Below are 24,999 nucleotides of genomic sequence, written 5' to 3'. Positions count from 1 at the left end.
GGACCTCAGTTCAAATCTGGCCTCAAACACTTAACACAAAAAACTAGCCATGTGACCTTGGGCAAGTCACTTAACCCCAAGTGCCCTCCAAAAAGCAAAAAAAAAGAAGGGGACATAAGAGAGGATTCAAACTATATAACAATAAATTTTCATTTCAAGAAAGCCTACGTGATAATATTCAGTATGTTGAGAATTGTCCATCTTTCCTTTGTGAGATTTCTTTTGTTCTCTGCTGTGTACTTTTTTTGCTTGGTTCTTTTTTTCCCCACCTCCCAACCTCCTCCTAGAAGGCTACAATAAAGTTTAGATATGTTTTTCTATAGCTATAGATATATACATACACATATACATATACATTCACACATGCTTAGATATATACTTTTGCACACCTATTCTACTCTTGATCTTTGTTTTTTATGTATAATTATATCTCTTGTTTCCTATCCCTTCTGCCTCCTGTAATTTACTTCAACCCATTACCTTGCTCTCCTATGACTTGCCTACCCCCCTCCAATGATCCCTCCCCTATCCTCCCATTCCCATAAATCTAAACATCCTTCTATACCCCTTTTTTATCTATTTTCTCACTTTCCCCTCTAAAGATCCTTCCTTTGTCCTCTCCTCCCTCCCTATGGCCCTACCATTTTATTCTGAATTTGGAAGACTTTTATACTCTTCTAATTATGTATGTAGTAAACCTCTTAAAACCATTCCCATTGAAAGTAGGCTACCAGAACTACCAGCCTCCTTCCCCCATATAATTCCTCTATATCAATTCTTCCTTTTGCAACTCAAATAATTATTCTTTTAAGTTGTTCCAAAATTTTTTTTTAAGAAAATGCTTTGGATCCTTTAAACACAAGCAAAAAACAAACAAACAACAAAAAAAAACTTATGGCAGAGGTAACCCAAAACTGACAAAGTAAGGTAAAAGATCAAGGGAACAAGTATTTTCTCTAGAGAATAGAGAAGGAACTAATAAAATGACTAGATTGGTATCTTGTTCAGACACTGAGGCAAATGATGCCAGAAGGAAATTGATGTACTGGAAAAGTAAAGAGTCAATAATGGACTAAGATCTTCTGAAGCATCTAACTACCAAAACATTAAAAAGTTTTCCTTATAATTTCTACTACTTCAATATTTTGGGGATCTGTGATTTTTTTAGTACATCAAACAAGCCAATTTTTCCTGAGTTCATCATAGGATCTAGATAATTGATTTAGATCTGGAAGAACTTCAAGGGCCATCTAGTCCAAATCTTCACTATACAGGTGAGGAAACTAAGGCCAAGAAAAATAAAGTGATTTGTCCAAAATCAAAGGAGGTATCTGATCCCAGATGTTCTGACTTCAAAGCTAAGGTTCTTTTGATAGTATCATTTTGCCTTCCTCTGATAGTCTTTATAAAATCCTTTAGAGAATATGATGATGATAATGACGATGATGACAATGATGATGAAGATGAAGATCCATTGCTCTATAGGCAACCTATTTATTAGTTTCTCTGAACTTAGCTTGAATGACAACAGATACATAGTCTATCACTGTGATTATGTTTAAATATTGTCCATCTTGGTAAGACAGGTCAGGACTGGTGTTCTGTTGGTACATACACATTGAAAACACACAAATGCCTTCTCCCTTTGACAATGATGTCTTGGAGGGCATTAGTATAGTTAATAATGTGAAATTGGTAGAGGCAAACTATTCAATTATTATAACAATTAGGAAAAAGAGGAGGTTTACTTTTCTATTTACAAGTTTTTAAAAAATAAATTTTAATGCTTATTTTAAGAGTATAATAAAAAGTATGATTAATAGTTTAATTTTTAGAACAAAATGAGAATGTGAAAAATTGTCCAAGGAAAACTGGATTTAAAAAACACATTGTAGGAAGGAACCAAAATACTGGCCATCATGGTAGGAGTGGAAAACATGTTTAATTGATGAGAGACAGAGGGGTTGGGGGGAGGGAGAGAGGGAGAGAAAGAGAGATTTGTGGGCAGAAAAGAGAAGCTCTAAACTCATGATTATGCAGAAGGAGCAGTTTTGAGACATGATGCAATTCAGTATGAAGGGCCAAAGGAGTGGGTGGATGAAGAGAAGTGAGGATTAAATAATGTGAGTACAGAGGATATCAAGGGAACAGTAAGTACAGAGAAAATCTGTGTTTCAGTTGTGAAGTTGTTAAGAAAGATGGAAAAGTGTGTTGGAAAGCAAGAAAGGATAATGCTGAGATGGTTTTATAAGCAAAGGGGTAGACTTCTAAGAAGTTATTTAGTGATTTATACCATTCACCCACCATTCCACATTGAATTCATTTTAGTGTTACCTTTTCATCTGAGTCATAGAATTGTATGTAGCTTTGGAGGGAAGTGCAGAGGGCACCTAGGCCAACTGATTTCTAAAGCCCAGAAGAATATTATTGGAGAACAAGATACATGCTAACCCTTCTTCCTATTCTAGTAAATCATGTAAAGTAGAACGATGTAAGATACCATTATTGGATAGGATGAAGTAGGTGGGAAGGGTTGGCATTTGGGGAAAGTCAAGTCTCTTTTGAAATCAAGGGATAGAAGTCAAATTGAAGATATGATTGAACCTGAGGAGAATTTTAACCTCTATTTAAAAAAAGGAGTTACAAAGGGCAGAGTAGAAGGTATTTATAGAAGAAGAGTAAGGAAAGGAGTTTGAAGCACCTAAGAATAAGAGTATGGAAGAAGGTACTATGATTCTGTGTATTGGCAGAAATATGTGAAAAATACTTTCTATTACATTAAATAGAAAAATAGAATGCTTTAGTCAGTCAATTTGATTAGTTATTGGAGATTTACTATAGATATTAATTTCTCCATTCTTTCTCCCTCCCAACTTTGTCTTCAGAAACACAGAGATTACAGGCTTACAATTTAAAGCTTATAAAGTCAATCAAGAGCAGCAATCCTGAGGACAGTTGCTGTGAAAAACTTTAAGGGTCTAATCACATGTTATAGAGAACTCTCTATTTATTCAGCAATAAACTTAAGCAAAACATTCAAGAAACTAAAGAACAACATTTAGAACAATATAAGATAACAACTTATTTCTAAGGTGGCCACACAGTCTTAAACAAAACATATCATTCAGGAAGTCACAATCTCCTCAACCAATACACAGTATCCAAGTAAAGTCCTCTTTCATCTTTAATTGAGAGTGGCTTCCTTTCATCCCTAAGCCAATCATCCATAAGGGGTAGCAGAAAGTACAAACACCATTGACCCCTAGGTCACAGTAAGTCACAATCTCATCAGTCAATACAGAGTACCTAAGTAAAGTCTTCTTTTATCTTACTCCAGGCTGGTGTCCAAACCCCAGACTCCTCTCCCACCTCTTTCATGGGCTGATGGTTTCTAGCTCTTTCCTGGATTCACCCAACCCTTGTCTGGATTCATACATAGTAAGCTCTCTTCTCCTGTTCCATATTGCAGCTCACAGGGACAGCTCCACTCCAAGCCCTTCTCAGTTTCTGTTTCTAGGAAGACAAAGCTTAACAGAACTACAACAATACTTACACAGATTAAGGTAACAGAGCTACAACGTTTATACACATTACCAGCACTATCATCTCAACTCATTTTCTGTCTGACAAAGTAATGCAAATCAACAGACAAGGCTTCTATCTGAGATATCAAATACAAATCAATAGCATGGTCCTCTTTCAGGACTTCTGTAACAGCAGTAAAGTTCTCTTTCAATAAGCAGAATGCTTCTGTCTGACAAAGTAAAATCAACATAGACAGAAAAACAGAGTGCCAACATCACAAACATTCTCTCTCTTAGATCTGCTAGCTTCCAGCTCTGCTCAAGCTTCTCTTTGCTCTGCACCTTCCTCTTCCACCCTTCCTGTTCTGCTCTTTTGGCACACTCTTCCCACCATGGACTTCATGTGATTATGGTAGGCCTATTAAGGGAAGGGAAGGTCTTCAAGCTCCCTTAGGCCTACTAAGGGAAACACAGTGTATATTCTTTTTTGTTTGTTTGTTTTGTGCTTTTTGGAGGGCAATTGAGGTTAAGTGACTTGTCCAAAATCACACAGCTAGTTAAGTGTGTCAAGTGTCTGAGGTCAGATTTGAACTCAGTCCTCCTGACTCCAAAGTGGTGCTCTATTTATTGCACCACCTAGCCACCCCATCACAGTGTATACTCTTTCCAGAGTTCTTGATGTAATCAAGGTGAGCCTCAAAGGACTTGAATAATTGAAAGAAGCAGCAAAGTACTACTTTGCTTGCCATTGCTGAGCTATGCATCCATGAGTCCCCTTTGTCATCTTCATCCTCTGTGTTTATATTGTGGCCCATTTATAGCAAATACTTGCTTAAAATTAAATAAAGAATTTGCTTATATTCATCTGAAGATAAAACTATTAAAATATACATAGAAAGCAAATTAACATGATTTAAAGATAGGTAATGACAGTTTGCCAAGGATCTATGAAGCAGGTAAAAGGGAGAAACGTTTACCCAGTCCCAATGCAACGTAAATTCTGTCCAGTCAGGTTACTCCTTATGCATAAAAACAACTGAGGCAAATATACAGCAGTTCATGATTATGTACAGTTCAGGCAATGCTCCATGACTACAAGATCTAGGACAGTTTCAGATAGCATTGATGGACAGATAGAAGCAGCTAGATGAATATAGTGGAGTCCCGCTCAAGAAGACCTAAGTCCAAAACTGTTCTCAGATATTGACTAGCTGTATGTTTCTTGGCAAATTACTCTTTTGGGTGGTAAACACGAAGAGCATGAACCTCAAAGGAAGAGAGGTTATTGAGGGTGGAGGTAGAGGGAGAATATGGAAGTGGCAATACAAGGAGTATTTCCAACATCAGCTTTGACCAGTGAGCTAAGGAGAATGAGTGAAAGTGTAGACGCTACTGGAAATGGTGGCGAGGGAGGTTATGTCATCAGGGAGCAATAAAATTTTAGTAATAGCTAGTATATAAAAGGAGAGGTTGAGAAAATAATTTAAGATGAAGGAAAGTTCGCTGTCTATGAAACAGGCATTCCACAGGGCATTGTGGAAGGGTTAGGTGGTATTTGGTTGAGACACTGATGTAGAAGTTTTGAGTAGGAATGGGGATAAGAAATTGAAAGGCAGGGGTGGCAATAGAGTTTGGAAGATAACCTTCAGGGGTTCGGAATCACTGAAATGTGAAAGGAGTGACCAGAATTGAAATTGAAAGAATTGAATTTGTGAAATTGAATTGAATTGAATTGAATTGAATTGAAATGTGAAAGGAGTGACCAGAATTGAAAGGAGTGACTCCAGAATTGAAAGGCCTCCACACCCTTAACGTTTCCAGAAGTTCTCACATGGTCACTGCCAGGTGCAATGTTTGTAAGGATTGGATGCTCTGCTGTTCAACTGGGCTCACTCTTTACTGGGCAATTTCTCTGAGGTACCTAAGCTCAGCTGGGTTTTCTCATTTAGGGACAATCAGCTACTGAACTGGGTCTAGTGGGTCACTTGGAGGGTTTGATGGCTCATCACCAGGCTCCACCATTGCTTATTTCCAATTTGTCTTACAGGTAACTTGTTTGTGCATAGGTGTTTGCATGTAGTTTCCCCTATTTGACTGTGGTCTCCTTGAATGGAAGAACTCTTTTTGTATCCCCCAAAGCTTTGCATACTACCTACTTTATTCTGTATTGTGGCTGTCAGAATATTTGTCATTGGGCAGCTACCACCAATATGATCCAGGAAAATTGCTTGGCTATTGACCTCTTCTCATGGCTCAACATGTCCACTTGGTGGGTTGGGCCACTGGCCTCTTGGGCTAACTATTTAATGGGCAACTGCAATCTTTTTTTTCCATCTTCAGTCACCAACTTGGCTGAATAGTACTGTGGATTTGTTTTGTTTTTAGCTGGAGTAGTACAAAAATATATTAGCAAGGGCAGTGGCCATTAGTTTAGGATCAGCAGAAGTTTCTTTCCTTTGACTCCCTCAGAGTCTCAGTTTAGAGGATTTTTGTCACCTCCAGGCAGATGAGAGTAGCCTGACCTCTCTTATTCAAGGAATCCTTCCCAGCTCAAAAGCACCTCAGTAAGCCACTCTGCCATGCCTTAGGGTGATTAGTTTCAATTCAGTCAGTTTCACCTCATTCCTCCTTTGGGAATCTTATGTAGAAGAGTGACTAGGGATAAAGGTATGAATGAAGTCTATGCCCTGGAGGCAAGTTCATTGTCTGCTGGCCTCTTCATGTACAATTGAGCTATTTAAACCTCTGACCCTTTCTGAAGGCTTTTCCTTTACATTTCAATATCTCTGTCTTTTAGTCCCAACAGATCTTCTGCTTTTGCAGAAGTCTTACTAGGGCACCCCCACTTATACACCCTAATGTATAAAGTCTCCATACTAGATTGTGTGAGAATGATGAAGACATATAAAACACAATCCCTTCTCCCAAATAACTTACACTTTAGTGGAAGGAGATGCAGTTAGAATGTGTGCTTTACTTCCACTAACATACTTAATAGGTCTTTGAAGGCAACTCTTTCAAGGAAAGGAGTTTTCTGATGGTATTAATTAATTAGAAAAGCAAATTCAACTAACCAGACCAATGTATCCCTGTCTCTGACAGCACTCCAGTTGAACATTAATATTTGGCTAAATTGAATGTCAGACTTTGGAGTGATGAGAAAAGCTTGTTCAGTTTTGTATTTGGAGTTTAGAAGACTTGGATCCTATTCCTAGTTTGGTTATATACTAGTCCTGTGACCTCAGGCAAGTAGTCCTCTGTTTCCTCCTGTGCAATGTAATGAATGACCTTGGTCTAGGTGAGCTCTAAGGTCCAAATGCAATAGTATATGATTCTAAATAAGTTTCAGTTTTGTGATGGCAATGAATAAACATTATACAAAGTTTTATTGCTTGTTTTTGTTTTTGCCTTCTTACAACCTTGTCCACAGCTTTCTTGCACTTTGAAAGGTAGAAAATTATCTATGTAAAATTAAGGTATTGAAGGATTAATTTCTTCAGTGGAAACTGTCACTCAAAAATCAAATAGCCCACATTTTGTCTGGAGACTGTGTTTCTAGGATAGGGACCTTGTTAAATGAAGGTGACACTAAGCCACAAACAGTTTTACATGATCTACTTTGCAATGTTGATATTCATACCTAACAAAACATTGTACTACCAAGGAAATAATATGTTATTTTCAATAAAGCAGTAATTAACCTCATAAACTGACTTGAATAATTCTTATATTTATGAATAAAAGATAGCAGTATCTCTTTCTGGTTTTGATGGTGGGTTGGCAATAGGTTATACAGGAACTCTGATCCTTATCACTGAACAGAATGCCTGCAATTCAGTCTGGAAAGAATTCAGTAGGCCAAAGCAGACTTTAAGTCAGGATTGTAAAGGTTTATTGTTATGCTATACAGCAGGCAAGAGTTCTTAGGGAAGCTGCAAACTTAAAGAAGACATAGGCATAGTTTTTAAGGAGTCTAGGCAATTAATCAGATGTCAATTGTGCTAACTAGGTGAATAAGGGTAGGATTAGGGAGGAGTTAAGGAGTGGTCAGTGCTTAAAGAAACATGCACTTTTAATGTTAACTGTGCAGGCTATTGCCCATAATTCACTGGGAAATAGCCCAAGGCAGGGGCTACCTGGAGGTGTGGTTTTAGGCCTTAAATGTCACTAAGTCAGCTAGCAGTCAAGGGCTGACTGAGAAGTGCCTAGTCTGCCACCCATCAGTGTCATGTTTGACAAGATGGATGTTGGGAACCAAGGTTAATGGAGACTAAGGAGTTAACCTAAAGATAGTTCCTTGAAGGATTCATAGGGGCAGCTGGGCACTTTACTTAGGGGAAATAACATTTACCTAAGCTAAAATGTTTATAGATGGTTTAGTGAAGGATTCATAGGTGTAGCTTGTTATTGTTCCAAGCAGAAATAAACAGTTCATGGGTTGTTGCTGGGCAGAGTGCTGGCTGGGGGAAGGGGCAGAGTTAATGCTCTGAGGCTGGGGGGTGGGGGGTGGGTGAATTTATAGACTGGTTTTACAAATTGATTTTACAAACTGATGTTACAAACTAATATTACAAACTGATATTACAGACATAGATCCCAAGCACCCCATCAGTTTGATTTAACATTATTAATAATCTCCAAGGTTCTGTGTGAATGACATAAAGCTATCATAGAGTAAATTAATGACTACAATAGTCTTGTTGAGATTTAGGGGTGCTGGGATCCCGAAATAGCAACATATGATTCTGTCCAACCTGTTGTAAAGGCAACCATGAGCAGCTTTCCAGAGGACTGCTGCTGTGGATAGCTCTAAGCTTCTGATTATATAGAACTATATAGATTATATAGTGAGCTCTCTATTTATTCATCAGTAAATTATTATTATTATTATTTGCTTTTTGGAGGGCAGTTGGGGTTAAGTGACTTGCCCAAGGTCACAAAGCTAGTTTTTGTGTTAAGTGTCTGAGGTCAGATTTGAACTCAGGTTCTCCTGACTCCAGGGCCAGGGCTCTATTCACTGCACCACCTAGCCACCCCTATTCAGCAGTAAATTAAAGCAAAACATTCACAGAAACCAAAGTACAGCATTCACAATGTTATAACATAACAACTTATCACTAATGTAGCCACATAGTTTTAAACAAAAGATTTTCATTCAGTAAGTCCATGACTCAATCATCCTTAAGTAGCAAACCTCCTTAAGGGATACAAAGTACTATGGTCAAAGTTATCCACCCCTAGGTTGCATTGTCTTAATCTGTTAAAAAGTCTTCTTTCTTCCTGATTGGAGGTTAGTTTACAATCATCCTTAACTCAATCATCCTTAAGAGGGACAAGGTAGAGTAGAGAGTTCTCCCGCCCCTAGGTGGGTGGTAGGCAGCTCTCACAGGTAGGCAGCTCCTCATCCAGCTCTGTAATGCGAATGTAAATTTTAAAGATCTTCCCTGCCCCTAGGCTAAAGTGCACCAGAAGCCTGGGGAGGGAGGCTTGTTTTTCAGAAGATACTTTTTGATTGGCCAGTGGGTCAAAAAGGTTGTTACATTCTCTGAGCCAGGAGAAGGCTATATAAGCACTGATGTGTAGCTTTGTTTTGGGACTCACTTTGAGAAGTGTTCTGTGATTTGATCTGAATTCTGGGAAGCCGTTGTTGAGGGTCCCCCGGCTTTGAAAAACCCAGAATGTGGAAACCCAGATGTTGACTGGGTATGGATGTAATGGTTGGACAGTTTGGAAATCTGTCTACTTGATGTTTCTGTCTTGATAATTATGCCTGTATACTTTGAGGTTCAGGGTGCTGACCTTTTCTCCTGAACAAGGTAAACGATATATGTCTGACTGATTAAAGTAAGCTTGTTAACCCATTTTGAGTTGCTTTCCTTTAACAAGCAGATCCAAGAACCTGTGGTAGCTGCAAACCCTGAGGATGCTTGGGGTGCTTGCTGCTACAAGCTCCTTGTCCAGTTTCTCATCCAGTTCCATATTGAAGCTCACAGTATCCATTTCACCTCAAGTCCTTCACAGTTTCTGTTTCTGGGAAGATAAAGCTTAACAGAGCCCAAACAACATTCATTCACATTGCTGGCACCATCATCAATTCACTATATGCCTGTGAAATCAACACAAATCTTAACCAAGGTCCAAGAAATCAACACAAATCATCAGCATAGAGATCAACACAGACCCACAAACAAGGTCCAAGAGGTCAGCATAAATCATCAGTAAAGTTCCAGGACCTCTGAAACCCTCCTACAGAACTTCTGTAAAGAGACAATATGAAAATCCTCTTTCAGAGATTGCAGTAAGGCCCCAGGGCTTCTGTACAAAGTATTACAAACAAAAATCAACTTAGACAAAATAGACAAACAGAATGCCAGGATACCACAAGTTTTCTCCTTCTTGACTCTGCCACCACAAGAGTTCATTTTTCAGTTCTGTTCTTTCCCAGTTTGGGCTTCTCCTTATATATGGTCATTAGAGTCTCCCTGTTCTGCCCACTATGAGATTCACAAGTTCTGTTCCTTAACAAATTCTTGATATAATCATGGGCAAGGCTCAAAAGAAACTTGAACTGAAACAAGGTGCTAAATAATTAACTAGCCAAAACAAGGCACTAAGTAGTTCTTTGCTTGCTATTACACCTGTCCAAATAAATTCAACCCAAGCCTTCTTTCAGTCAAGGAAAAAGATAGTTTATTAAAGATTCACCATATTGGGTAGACTTTTAAGGAACCAGAACATTTGTGATGCTTGTATTGACAAGTGGGACAGATGGAATATGAGCCCTGGTGATGAGGGCCAGATTGAATCTGAGCACCTTCATGGAGGCTAGATAGATCTTATATACAGAAAGACTGAGGAAGGGATCTACGGGTGGCCAAGTAGTCTGGCGTGACTTGAGCAAGGTTTTAGGGAGGGTCTTTATGGGAGTGGTCAGTAGTTGGGATGACTAGAAGTCAGACACCAGGAACTAAGAGAGTGAGATTAAGGTTGGGAAGTAGTTGAAGGCTACCTAGAGATAACAGATAATGGAGAGCTAGGCTAGGTTAAAGGTAACATATTTGGGCATAGCAATAATGCAAGACTTATAGCCTCAGGGGACTTCCAGACCAAGTACAAAGATTCAAAGAGAGCTCTAGGTGGCTCCCAGAGCCTATACTCCATCAGCCTGGGATGGCCAAAATATTTGGTGGTTTCTTCTTTTGCTTCCAGTCTCTCCACTGTTTCAATCTATTCTCTTTGTTACTGACAAACAAGTATTCTCCAAAAAATTAGGATTACATCCTAAATGTCATTATGTAGGAATAAAATAACTAGCTAAACTAATACTGAGAACAGAACCTCAAATTAATTCTCTCATGATATGGTTAGATGAGTCAAATGTATATAAAATGAATCAAGCATCACAAGACTTAAAACCTGATTTTGTCATGATTAAGATTCTATTATAAATCTCCAAAGACCATGAGATCAAATATGAACTTTTCCCTTTCTTCGTCCTCCTCTTTGTTCTCTTCCTCCAACAGATGATAATGATGAATAATAACTAATAATAATAACAGCAATAGTATTCATGTAGCATTTTAAGGTTTTCAAGGGGTTTTACACACTACTTCATTATGATATTTTGAATCTTCCACTAGCTATTCCCATTTTATTTATCCAATTTTCTCACCATCCATTCCTTCTGCTTTAGTTAAATTGGTTCCCTTATTATCCAAGACATTCTTACCATATTCCTCCCTTGCTACATTTGATCATGCTTTTCCTTCTACCTGAAACACCTTTGCTTTTTCTCTCTACCAAGTTAAAGCTTATACTTTCTTAAGTCCACTTCACAATTCAGTTATCTCATATAGGCTTTCCAGATTAATTTCCCTTTGCAGTTAGAGAATCATCAAATTTTAGAGACTTTCAAGATCATCAAATTCAACTCACTTTAGAAATGAGAACCATGATTAAACAAACTCGTGCCTCTTGACTGCTTGTTACACCACATGATGCCACCTTTTCCACACTGAACTACTCTTACAACTACATTTGTACTCTGTTCTTCATTTAATTATACATAGGCTCAGAATTACTTCATAGTGACAGGTGTACTTGTTTTGTGATTAACCTCTAAACATCTCAAGGTGTTTGATAAGTCTCATATTCTGAGATGCCAGGGCACCTCCGGTCACAACATTTTCATCAGCTGATCAATACATAACCTTCCTTTATGTGTGTTTCTATTTAAAGACACTTTATTTAAGTCATACTTGAACAAAGATTATTTAATGCACATATATTCTCTGTAAGACACAACATAGCCCTCTTCTATTTAATACTTAACTACACTTCAACACTTTGCTTGAGGGCCATTTAAAACAGAAACAAAAAAAAAAAGGCACCAAAATGTGGGGGGGAAATGGCATTCAATAGACCACAAAAGGATTCTTGTTTACAGTATGGAAATGAAACAAGAGGACAGAACATCACCTTGTTCAATCTCATCTCGGAACATGCTCATCCAATAACTGAAATTGTTCACTTCTTTGCACATGTCTAGAAATGACCATGAAAGTGTCTGAGAATTGGTTCTGGGGTTACAAATTAATTTTAGCAAGTAGGTGAATTTACAAGTATGGAATCTGTAAATTTATGAGGATTAGTTATAATGCATTTATGTGTGTGTTTATGTATACATGTTAATGTATGGAAATGTATATATTCTGTGTACATACATATATGCACATATATGTACAAGCACATATAAGTATGTGTATGCATGTGTGTATGTGCATATACTATTTGTTGTTTAGTCATTTTTAGTTTTGTCTGACTCATTATGACCTCAATCTGGGATTTTCTTGGCAAAGATACTGGAGTGGTTTGCCATTTCATTCTTTAGCTCATTTTCTAGATGAAGAAAATGAGGCAAATAAGGTTAAGTGACTTGCCCAGGGTCACACAGGTAGTAAGTGTCTGAGGCTAGATTTGAACCCAGGTCTTTCTGACTCTAGGTCCAGCACTCTATCCACTCTCCCACCAAGCTACCTGTTACATAAATATTCATGTATGGACAAAAGGCATCCTCAAATGGAAGACCTAGAAACATCTGACAGAAGTTGTTGGGAAAATATTTTGACTCAGTATAAGGAAGCCCCCCCTATCCTGATTGAATTGTCTAAAAGTAAAATACTCTGCCACTTTGCTTAAGAAGCAATCCTTGTGTTGGGAGATATTCAGGCTGGTATTAGATATCCAAGCACATATAAGTATAGAGGTCATTCCTGCATCAAGGAATGTGTTAGAATTATGGCTACTGAGGTCTCTTTCATCTCTAACATTTGATGATTCTAAGATTTGATGTCTGTGTTCTGATCAGTGCTGAGTTATCCTGGGCTCAGTATGTAGGTCCAGTCTTAGGAGGAATCATCTTCCTGTGTTCAAATTTGACTTCAAATACTAGTGGTGTGACCCTGAGCAAGTCACTTAACCCTGTTTGCTTCAGTCTCCTTATCTGGAAAATGAGCTGGAGAAGGAAATGGCAAATCATTCCAGTATCTTTGCTAAGAAAACCCCAAAAAGGGGTCACTGATATTTGAACACAACTGGAAGCAGCTGAACAACAACAACAGTTTTACTAAACTCCCTAGTATCATTATAATGAGGCCCAGATTAAATTATCTCTGAAATCTCTTCCACCTCCAATCCCTATTTTTCAGTGATCCTATGGCTCTATTAGACATAGGTTATGAGGGCTCAACGAGACCTATGCTAGCTACAAACTACCTTGATAAGCTTTCCAAAGTAATACATGAACATAATGTATCCTGACAAGTCACTCAAGAAAAGCATGGCTGTCCAAATCATTTTAACTCAAAACCTTCCCCACCCAACAAACCCGCCCCGCCCCCCCCTCCCCCAACAAACAAGAAACAGTCTAAAGCTGAGCAAACAGAGCTTGGACACCTGTATTACTTTGATGGAATTCAATGAAACTTTGCCACTAAAAGAATGCCAAGTTGATATAATAATAGTTATCAAACACTATAGTGTGTATGTTATCTAGAGAACATATTAATGATCTAGGAAATGAGTTTTAAGTCAACGAGTTTATCTGGTGGCATTTTAATCTATAGTATGAAAGACCAAAAAAAATTACAATAATACTATTTATGCTAGTGAGGCAGCACAGCATGGCAGATAGATAGCTAACGTCTGAACTAGGAAGACTTGATTTCAACTTTGACCTCTACCACATACTGGCAATGTTACCCTTGGCAAGTCAATTAGCATCTTGGTATTCAAGGCAACTCTCTAATACTCTAATATTCAGAAATCCAACTGCATTAGTAAAAGGAGTTCCCCAGTTGGTTATAAGGTCCAGTGTTTATCCATATGACAGTGCAAGAGAGAATATTGAATCCAGGGATGACCAGCCTCAATTTCAGGAAAACTTTAGTTCAAGCCCCATATTTTTTATGTATATTAGCTGTGGGGACCTAGGAAAATAGTGTTACTTCAAAGCCCTGGTCAACCCTCTGAAATTCCAAGTTGCAGAGTACTTTCTTGTTTGCATTTCATTGAAGGAGTTTTCCTCACCTGGAGTTTATTTACTAAATTACATGTTGAGATCTCTCCCCAAACCTCAAAAAACAACCAAAAAAAAAAATAAAATGTCCCCCCACCCCTCCACAAAAAAGATAAAGATTAAGTGAGTGGGTCATTAGATATTCTTCCTCTTCCATTTACTTCATCTCTACACTGCTCCAAATTAACACTCTAATTGGCAGACTACCTCAACAAATAATAATGGCTCATTTTTAAAAAAAGTAATTTATGATTTACAAAATCCCTTACTGAAGCTATGTCTTTCAAGTAGGTAATGTACGCATTATTATTCCTATTTTGTTGATGATGAATTTGAGTCTTAGTTAAATGAAGATGCTTGTCCACTTATCTAGGTCAGATAACTTGTGATGAATGCGTGATATATGGTTTTGAACCCCTTGGCTTGCCTCTGGATCGAGAGATAGATAGATGGGGAGTTCAAAACAAAACAAAATAGTGCAGCTAGTTGGTGCAGTGAATAGAGCACCAGCTCAGGAATCAGGAGGACCTGAGTTTAAATTGGGCCTCAGACACTTAACACAAAATCTAGCTGTGTGACCTTGGGCAAGTCACATAATCCCAACTGCCCTCCAAAAAGCAAAAACAAACAAACAAAAAAAACAAAATAGAAAGACAAAGTAATTCATTATTGTAATTATAAAGCTCCTTTAAAATGTTTAGGGAACTAACAAAGATGAATAGGAAACTTAAACATATATATATATATATATACATATACATATATATATACATATATATATATCTTACTGGTCTTTCTAATGCAGACTCATCTATTATTTTCTACATTGTGGTAGTAAGATTTTTTCCTATCCTGTTTTGTTGGATTTATGATCCTTGGATTGTTTCTGAACATTTTTTTCCAAATTTAGTATATTTTCCTTGCATAGTGAGGATATTTTAAAATGTTATTGCTTTTTTAATTGTTATAACAATGTAATTGTTATTGTTATTCTCTTTTTGTATGTTCTCCTTCATTTCTGTGCATCTATATTCCCAGTCTATTGTTTCGTTGGTGAGTCTTGAAATTACATATTTAAGATTTTCTACTCTGCTCATTATTTTTGCTGTGTATGACAAAAATTATGCTCTCATGATTCTCATTTATCTTTTACATCACTTAGGAACAGTATAATATGGTTCCATGTTTATCCCAAATTCCACCATCTTCTTTCTCAAGTGTTAGATCATGTTCCTTTGCTTTGCAATATTTATAGATAGATAATAGATAATAACAGATGTTTGAACTTATTTACTCATCTAGAGGCCATATTTCTCTCTGCTGTTAATGTTAATCCCTGTTGATTTATCTGCTTATAGTCAAAGTTTTTGTGCTTTCTTTATCCTAAGATTGTTGATAATTTCTATCTTTTTTTTTTCTAATTTTCCCTTATTATTCATTTTCTGAATCTCTAACTCCTTCCTATCTGATGGTGGTTTCCTTGTGAGCTAAATCTCACAGTATTTCAGCCTCCTCCCACGATGGACTATTTACAGTATATCAGTCTAGATTCCTGACCCAAATGATTCCGGGTAGACAGCATTAGCCCCACCTGTGTGCCCAACACTTTCCCTCAGATTTAATGGAGTTCCACCTCTTCCTCTCCCCCCACCCCCCCGCCCCCAGTCATTATGTCCTAGTGTCCTGGCAATGGCAGTTCCATACTGATGTTTAAGGGGTTGGTTTTTTAGTATCAACTCTGGGTTTCTGGGAAAAGGGTGGGGTAAGATGTGGTTTGAAGCTCTACTTTAAGCCCAAAGGATGTCCTGCCCCAGAGCAACTCTATTGCTCTGTTTCTCAGACCATGGCCCCAAATATGAATTTCTTTAGTCATCAGCAAAAGATTATTTTCTTTTTTAAAGTAATTGGGGTTAAGTAACTTGCTCAAGGTTACACGGCCAGTTATTATTTCTGGGTGTGGTGCTGAGTATCTGAGCCAGGATTTGATCCAGGTCATCCCGACACTGGAGCCGGTGCTCTTACTCGCTGAGCCACCTGGTCGCCCCTAAGCACTTGGGGTTAAGTAACTTGCTCAAGGTTACACGGCCAGGTGTTTCTGGGTAGGTGCTAAGTGTCTGAGGCTGGGATTCGATCTCCAGGTCTTCTCAACATTGTAGCCGGTGCTACCTGGCCGCCCCGCAAAAGATTATTTTCAAGTGGTGTAAATGAAGTTCACTTTTTTCTTTCTTTCTTTCATGTTGTTTTCTCTTTCCTTCTTTATCTTTTTCCTCTTTTGTTTTTTCCTTCCTTTCCCTTCCTTGTTTCCTTCTTTCCTTCCTGTCTTCCATCATTCCTTCTTTCTTTCTTTCATAATTTGTTCCTCTCTTTCTTTCTTTCCTGGGTAAAATGAACATGGAAAGGGGGAAAACCTTACCACAAGGCAAGAGATTTTTTTTTTTTTTGCTTTTTGGAGGGCAATTGGGGTTAAGTAATTTGCCCAAGGTCACACGGCTAGTTGTGTGTGTGTGTGTGTGTGTGTGTGTGTGTGTGTGCGTGCGTGTGTGTGTGTGTTTTAAGTGTCTGAGGCCAGATCTGAACTCAGGTCCTCCTGGCTCCAGGGCTGGCTCTCTACTCATTGTGCCACCTAGTTGCTCTGCAAGAGATTTTTCTTATCCTCAGAATCATTTGCCAACTTTAAATTAAGAAATTACTATTAAAATACCTCATTATCCTTATTTTTTGTCCTTCAGTATATAAAACAATTTCTCACTGTGATAGTTCACTGTAAAGAATCTATGTCGGGCAAAATGGACACCATTTCTCTCAATACATCCTGAACCAGACAATTCTCTACATGTGAAATATCTTCTCTCTGCCTCACCTACTCAGAGGGATAATGGATTTAGAGATAGGGGGAGTTTAGAGGTCATCTGCTCCAAGTCTCTCATTTTATAAATGAGGAAACTGAGGCTCAGCGAAGTAGAGGGATTTGCCTGAGGTCATGAAGGTTGGGAAGCCAAATGAGAGCACAAATATTTGAACCCAGGTTCTCCTGTTGAAATTCTGTTCATCCTTTAAAGTCTAATGCAAATAATAATCTTATCCAGAAAACATTCCTTCCTGATCCTACTCTCTAGTCAGAAACTACCTTACCCTGAAGATAACATATAGAAGTTGGTCTTTATAGTTTTATAATGTATTTAGACATTATAATTATTCCTTTGTTTTATCTACCTACTATATTTTAAGTTCCGTGAGGTCAAAGATTGTATCCTCTCTGAACTTTGTATTTCTTTTATTCAGTGACTAGTACAGAGTTGTGTCAAGTGGAAGTTATTTTCCTTGCTTCATATTTCATTTTAATCATTTATAAGGCATGGAATATGGATTTGTACAAGGAATGAGTAGTTTATTCACTGTGAAGCTACAATGTAAAGTAGACATAGTGCTACACTGTCTAGCCAGTGAAGTCAAATTCTACCACTTGTAGTAGCACTTGTGACTTTGGGCAAGTTATTCTCTGAGTTTCAGTTTCCTAATCTGTAAAATTAGAGAACTGTGTTAGAGATTATGGATTAGTAGCATTGAAGAAGAGGTGAGATACAGAATCAGAAGATAAAAGTTTAAATTCTGTTTCAATGGCCCTAGCAAATCACTTATCCTCTCTGACCTTTAGTTTCTTCATCTGTATAATGAAAGGGTTTGGACTAGATCAGAAATATCAAACACTGGCCAAGAGGTCAACATTACTAAATTGACTGGAATCAGAATAAAATGCATTTAACAAAATAAATAAAAATGCAATAGAACATAGATAATGCTAATATGTGGTTTTCTAAGTTAATTTGTGGCTCTGGGGATCTTTATGTATGATTTAGTGGCTCTTGTGTCTACTGAGTTAAATACTATTTTGCAAGATGACTTCTAAGGTCCTTTACAAATTTCTATTAGCAGTCTTGTGATCTTAATGCAAATTAGTTCAATATACAGATACATTATTAAAGGTGGAAGGGACTCTGGAGACCACAGAGTCTAACACTGAATTTATGAAGGAGGAAAATAAAGTATGGAGAAGTAATTTACCTATGCTCTGTAGTAGCAAGCACCCTAGAATACCCAGGATGGCTGCAAGCACAGCTTCTTTGATCTGCTTTTCTAAAGGAAAATAGTTCACAAAGGGTCAACAGTCTTACTTTAATCAAATATATATCATGTACTTAGTTTAGAGGAAACTCAGCTCCCTGAACTTCAGAGAATGTACAAGCAGACAGAAAATACAGAGAAAACAGCATAATTCAACAGACAAACAGACAGGGCTTCTACCTGTCTGTTCATTACATACATACCTAGTTACCAAAGAAGCACTAACATCTGGGTTTTCAAAGCTGGGGGGGATGGGGGGAGGGGGGAACGGGACTCATCGGCTACCCAGAGTCTCATCTGGCCAAATCACACAACTCTTCCCATAACTGAGCCCCAAATCAAAATCTCACCTCAAGAGTGTATAATAGGCTTCTCCAGCATCAGAGGACATCACAACCTTCATGACCCACTGCCTAAATGCAAAATAACAAAAGGGTGGGCCCTTCTGAAAATCAAGCCTCCCCTAAGCAAACTTCTCTTGTTACTCCAAGTGAGGCCTATTAAGGGGCAGGGAAGATCTTCAAATTCCGTAGGTCTATTAAGGGGCAGGGAAGATCTTCAAATTCCCTAGGTCTATTAAGGGGCAGGGAAGATCTTCAAATTCCCTAGGTCTATTAAGGGGCAGGGAAGATCTTCAAATTCCCTTACCATTACATGCTCACACAGGCAACTGGCCACAGAAACTAAGACTAGAATCCATGTCCCTTGCCTCTTAATAAATCTTCCTTACATTTTATTACACAAACTCCCATTCTGGACTTTATCCTTAAATTAAATGGCAGCTTTCATATTGACGAGTCATATCCTTGACTAGCACTCATTCACTCAAACCAAGAATATTAAATAAAGATAAGATACTTTAAGATCTTCTTGCCTAGCCATTTTGGGACTTTAATAATTAATGGCAGCTTTCCCATTTTCACAAAGTGTAAATACTCATTGCCTAATTCACTTCTTCAGAGATAGACAATAGATAGAATTAAGCAGAAGATACTTAACTGCTTATAGAAGGCAGACCTTCTTCAAATAAGGGGTTAGACTAGATGAACCTGTTCAGCATCCTTTCCAATCTAAAACTACAAAATTCTATCATTTGGTGCTTCTATAATTCTACTATTCTATGATACTAAGTTACTGACCAGATGATTCTTAGATTCTATGAGTCTAAGATTCCAAGAAAATAGAATATTTGCTTTCTTATATAAAGGTATGCGACTTATTATAAGGATATAGATTAAGTGAGTCAGAGATAAACCTGTGCCACTTAGTGGACTTTTTTAACACAGGTTGCTGATGAGGCCTAGAATGTGGGTTCAATTCCTGTCCAGTCAATTATCTTTGTTCTTTTACATGTCTACAAAATGAGCTTTTGGTTATTACTAGCCATTCTGTATGTAATCAGGGACAAGTTGGGCAGAGTAAAAGAATATAGATGGCTCATTCTGAGAGAGAGGTAAAAGATGATTTTTTTTTAAAGACAATGCAAACTATTTTGAGAGAACCTCAGTAACTTTTCTTACAAAGATAACAGTCTTTTACGTGGAAGAGGACAGGTAGTAAGAGAAAAAGTGCTTTGGACCTGACAATGACTTCTTGATACAAATGGTTACTTGTATGTTTTTTTGTTGTTGGTCTGAGAGAACCAAAGGATTAAACCCAAGGATAAAGGAAATGGACCATTTAAAGTGTTTCCACCATATCACACTAGGTAAAATAGCTAGAAATATGTAAAAATTGCCTTTTAATCAGCCTGACATTTAATAACCCAAAGGGCTTCTTGCCTTTATTGGGTTTCTCTTGTAAGGTGACTCATTAATATCACACCTTGTTATACAATGAGAGTTCAGTAGGAACTACCAGACTTGGTTAGTTTAGGGTTCATATGTATGGCCTGAGTATCCTGAGAAATGGAGAAGGGATGTATTAGGTATGTTAAGAGAAGAAAATTGATGTTGAGAAGAGTGACTGCTTGCTAGATTTCAATCTTCCATTACAAAGCAGAGCGTCCTGAAGTAAGTAACTCAAATACCTATGAATATCAGTTCCCTTATTTACAACACTAAAAGATCTACTGAATGATTTACAAGGGCCCTTCTAGTTTGTTTTCCATGATTCTATATGTCTGTAAAATATAAGCTGAATTGGAAAGAGGACAAGGAAACATGCAATGTGTACAGAAACATCTGGATATTTATCATAAAGTCAGACATATAAGTTGTCCCAAAAGTCTTGGCACAGTTTGAAGCTTTAGTAACTTAAAAATTTTAGATTTTGAATAGCTTAAATTTGAACCAAGACTTCTGGGACACCCTACATATCTAGCAACTATTCATATCCCATGAACTTATTAGGATCATAATTTTCAGAGACTTTTTTTTCAGTTATCTGTGATAAATATCACTTGAGGCACAAAATATGGAGATATATAGTTGCTTCATGGAAGAATGTCCAGCGCAGATTCCAAATGGAAGAGGAATTCTCTAAAGACAATAAAGTCCTCCAGATTGTCCCCCTGCATAAGACAATGTGCTAATTGCAACAAGCCCCAGAATACTCCTCTTCAATGAAATCTGTGATCACTTAAGAGGTCAGTTAAGCAAACCAGATAGGAAAAACCAAGTCAATGAAGAATGTGTATTTGCTAGAATATAACAGAATGGACAACCCATTAAGTTCATTAATCAGCATATCTGTTATGGATAGGCACAGCATATGGACAATGATAGGCCCAGAATTACAAAAAGAAGAAAAAAAAGGAGTTGAATTGAATTTGGAAAATTATGCAACACTTTCATCAATTTCACAATGGGCATAACACACATGCACATGTGTGTAAGACCAGTTTTCTCCTGGTAATTCTATATGGCTGTGAATATTCTGGCATACATCAATAACCAAAATATCTAAATCATGAGTGACCAAAAGGATCATAAGAGTTGTATTTAACCCAGAGCATTCCACAAAAAAAAATTATTTGAATGCAAGAAATAGTATATAAGATATAGTCCAAGAAATAGATGGTAAACAAAGGAGGCAGACCAATTATATAGTAAGATATAGAGATGGACAGCTTTATATTCTACTGGTAGTCAATGAACATTGAAAGGTGCTATTGGAATGTTTCAAGCATGATGCATATTTCCTTTTGGAAATAATTTTTAGGAAGGCATGTGAAAGAAATATCTAGGTGGGAAAGGTGAGAACAAGAAAAGTACTTTTATCAATGAGATCACCAAATCATTGAAGTACTGTAACCTGAGTGGTTGAGGTGTTGACATTCTACAGAATGCAAAACATGAGATTATTAGTTCTTACGGATTACATGAGCAACAAAATGGCAGATAAGACATTTTTAATGATCCCCATGAACTCTCAAACCTCCCTCAAAAATAAGTTGTTAATGAAAGGTAAAGCAACTTTAACTACTTCTATAGTCTAGGAAACCAGGAATTCAAATTCAAAACAATGTTAAAACAAAAACAAAAACCCAGGAACTGATGCTTACTGATCTCAAGCTTACTGACCGCTGATGTTTAAGTTCATGTTTGCTCCTCCTATGGACAGTGTATGTATTTGTGGAAAGGAGTGCTTTACAAATGTCATCTCAACAACAACCATGGGAGGTAGGTACTTATTAGTCCAGAGAAGCAAAGGAAAGAAATTACATTGAGTCAGATTTCATTGCAATATAAAGTACTTCTGAACAATCAGAATAATATCAAATATAAAGGGTCACCTTGAGAGGTGGTGAACTTCATGTTAAATCATTGGAGGTGATATTTGTTAGGTGACTGCTTATTAAGAATGTTTTAGCAAAGATTTATTCTTTAGCTAAATGCTAGACTGCATGAGGTTGCTCAGGCATTTAACACAGTGCCTAGCACTTACTGGATGTGTAATAAGTGCTGATTTTTTCCCCCTTTCCAACTAACATCTTAAGATTCTAAGATTCTATAGGGAGTAAAGGTGGTGGAGTGGATAGAGAACTAGCTGGCTTAAGAGTCAGATAAACCTGTTCAAATGCAGATTCTGATACCTTTTGGTATGTGACCCAAGTCACTTAACCTCTTAGTGTTCCTAAACACGTCTCTTAGACTATGAGTTTCAGAACAGTTGGAGATCTTCCTTCTCACAAGGAGTTTCTTAATCTAGAGGTCCCCACAATGAAGAAATCATAGTTCTGTCTGGACTGGGAGCAAAAAAAAAAAAAAGAAATAGAACAATGGCAAAAATACTAAGAATAAAGTAGAAAGAATTAGATTTTTAGTCAGAGGGACAAGGTTTGGATCCTTTGAGTTTGGTTTCTACAACTGTAAAATGAGGCAATTGGACTAGTTGACTTCTAAGATCTTTTCTAACTGAATCTTGTGATCCTATTAAAAAAAGGTCATTTTACTTTTATAGGGCAGCTAGATGGTACAGTATATAGATCACTGAACCTGGAGTCAGGAAGAGTTGACTCCAAATCCAGCCTCAAATACTAATCCTAGACAAGTCATTTTACCCTTTGCCTTAGTTCCTCATCTGTAAAATGAGCTAGGGAAGGAAATGGAAACCTTTCCAGTATCTTTGCCAAGAAAACTCCAAAGGGAGTCCTGAAGAGTTCAGACATAACTAAAATGACTAAACAACAATAAAAACTATACTTTGATATTCCAACAGTACCCAGTAGATAATAATACAATAGATAATATAAAAGTATTACAAATAATAAAAACCCAGATCCTGAGATCCCAATCAAAAGCCATAGTTTTAATGCTTCACATTGAAATGATACTTAATATCATCTCCCCTATGAGATAGGTAATACAAGTTTCATTACCCTCATATCAGAGCTGGAGAAATTGAATCTTGGGGAAATAAAATGATTTAATCAAGGTCACACAAGTAAAAAGTAGGAAAATCAGTACTAGAACCCAGAACTCCTGATCACATGACCAGCTCTGTTTCTATAACTTTAACCTTTCAAAGAAATGAATTTAAAGGGGGAGAGGGAGAGATGGTAGAAAGCATTAGAATTCCACGTATCTCAGTATAGACTAGAGGTTCATCCCTTTTTTCTTAACAAAAAGTAAAGTTCAAATAGTTGGCTGGACTTCTAATTCCTCATGTAGTGCATCAAAAACAAAATAAACAAAACCAAAAATAAAATCCAAAACTGGTTGTGCTGTGTATTTTATTGGTCGAGTTAACACAACAATACCATAAATCCAGTAATTACTAATTACCTCCTCCATTATAATGGGATAAATGAATCATAAAGCTTTTATTACTTCACTAAAGGACTACAGGAAGGATTAATCTTCCTGAGCAGCATTTTTCACATTTACCTGGTGCCTTCTGTTTCAGGGCACACTCATTTGCCTTCCCTGCTCTTCCAGTGGGAATGCTCAGCTGTACATTGACAGAGGGTGGGTTATCTCAAAATCATCAGCAGGTCTGGCTGCTGGTGATGAATCTATGGAGCTAGAAGAGGCTGTGCAATTAGCCCCCTTTGGTGGGGAGAGGGAAGCTGTATTATCAGGCAAAATAAGGAATGACAGTTCTAAGTTCACTTTTTCATGCTATGTTGTGTGACTTCACATAGATATGACACTTCAACCATTGCTATGGGCATTAGTATATGAGAAAATTTCCTGAGAAATACCTATGTGCCTGAGAAATGTGAGGCTTAAAATTAGGTAGCCATGTCACTTGGAACTGAAAGGAATTTTAGAGATCATCTAGTCTAGGTGTGGGGAACTTGTAACCTCAGCCTTCTAGGTCCTTGGGTACTGTCTTTCAACTGAGTCCAAGTTTTACAGAACAAATCTGTTGAGTTTTAGGGCTTCTAGGACCCCAAAATAGTGACATACAGGTCCTGCCTGAATGAATTCTGCCCAAGCCTTCTTTCAGTCAAAAAACAACAACAAAAAACAATAACAAAGTTTATTAAAACAATCTCCAAGGTGGGCATGATTCTGAAAGTCCACTATATTGGTCAGACTCTTAAAAGATTTGAGCATTGGCTAGATTCAAGGAATCTGAGTACTTTCATGGAGGAAAGATGGATCTTTTATACATAAGGACTGGGAGGGATCTAGGAGTATCCGAGTAGTCTGGGATGGCTGGAGGAGCAGTCTAAGGAGGATGGGAATGGCCAATAGGCTAGGGTGACTGTGAGGTAACAGAGAAGGACCAGAAACACAGGGACCTGAACCATGGGGCCAAGGGAGAATGAGGTCTAGATAAACTCAAGGGTGGGATAATAAGGTGAGAGATAATCTGGGGGTAACAGACAATAAAGGGCCGGGCTAGGTTAGGTGTAACAGAGAATTAGGAGGATTGGGCATCTACAATGAAAAGTTTGTTGAGAGGATTATAGCCTCAGGCAAATGCCAGAGTGTTGATCAAGTAGGAAAATTAAAGGAAAGTTCAAAGAAGTTTCCAGAGCCAGTACCCTGTCATACATATCCTGTCAAATCCTTTTATTAAGGGAATTTGTTCTGAGAAGTTTAAATTTAGTCAGAGGTCCTCACTTGAGGACTTAGAGGGCTACATATGGCATCAAGACTGCAGGTTCTTCACCCCTGCCTTAAAGTCATTATGAAATATTTTCTTGACTGTTTTATGTGAGATAATTTACCCCATTCTCTCTCTCTTTCTTCTTCTCCCAATAGATTCCTCTCTCACCCCTTAATTTTATTTTTTAGATTACATTTCTTCATATTCAACTAACTCTGTGCCCTCCATCTATCTATCTATCTATCTATCTATCTATCTATCTATCTATCTATC

The sequence above is a fragment of the Petaurus breviceps genome, unplaced genomic scaffold, assembly GCF_028583685.1.
Source record: "Petaurus breviceps papuanus isolate PSGF00001 unplaced genomic scaffold, PetGlider_PUasm1.0 66, whole genome shotgun sequence".
In the NCBI taxonomy this organism is placed as follows: domain Eukaryota; kingdom Metazoa; phylum Chordata; class Mammalia; order Diprotodontia; family Petauridae; genus Petaurus; species Petaurus breviceps.
The sequence above is the reverse complement of the archived record's forward strand: the minus strand, read 5'-3'. Positions refer to the sequence as shown.